The sequence below is a fragment of the Elephantulus edwardii genome, unplaced genomic scaffold (genome assembly GCF_000299155.1).
Source record: "Elephantulus edwardii isolate Elephantulus edwardi_28Jun2011 unplaced genomic scaffold, EleEdw1.0 scaffold01029, whole genome shotgun sequence".
NCBI classification, from domain to species: domain Eukaryota; kingdom Metazoa; phylum Chordata; class Mammalia; order Macroscelidea; family Macroscelididae; genus Elephantulus; species Elephantulus edwardii.
This window is the reverse complement of record NW_006400779.1, coordinates 2,365-3,271: the sequence shown is the minus strand read 5'-3', so window position 1 is coordinate 3,271 and position 907 is coordinate 2,365.

Sequence of the window (907 nt, the reverse complement as noted above, 5' to 3'; positions counted from 1 at the left end):
CCATTCTTCTCAGAGTCAGCCATAGCTTGTTGTGATCCACACAGTCAAAAGCCTTTGCATAGTCAATGAAGCACAGGTAGACATTCTTCTGGTATGCTCTGCTTTCTGCCAAGATCCATCTTTTATTAGCTATAATATCCCTAGTGTCGTGACCTCTTCTAAATCCAGCCTGCACATCTGGCAGTTCTTTGTTGACATTGTTCCAAATGTTTTTGGATAATTTTCAGCAGAGTCTTGCTTGCATGTGATATCAATGATATTGTTCTATATTTTCCACACTCTGTTGGGTCTCCTTTCTTTGGAATGGGAACAAATATCGATCTCTTCCAGTCAGTTGGCAGCTGGCTGTCCTCCAGATTCCTGGCACAACTTAGTGAACTCAGTAAATGGTAATTATTATTATTCAATTATTCTGTAACTAATTTTAAAAGGGAAGAATCTTGCTGTTATAATTACAGTGATAATTCAGGATAATGAGGAAAACATGTCTTAACAAAAGTTATTACAGAAAAGAATACCAAGTGTTTCTGTTGATTATGCAAAACCACTTCCTGTGTGGATCATAACAAATTATGAATAATATAATAGTATACATTATATTATAGTATCCATTATATAGTTGTTGGTGTTGCTGTGTACTGTAGAGTCAGGAAGAGATTGTCCATCCTTCTCCTGAAGAGCAGGTGGCCTCGAACCACATGCCTTTGGGATTGCAGCACAGCTTGTTGCCACCACAGCTGTATTATGATATTATATTGTATTATAATATGTTGTTGTTGTTGTTGTTGTTATGTGCTGTCGAGTCGCCTGCAACTCATAGTGACCCTATGTTCAACAGCCCTAAACTCCGCTCTGTCCTGTGCCAATCGCACTGTCTCTGACACTCCCATCCCAATTATCCCAGTCA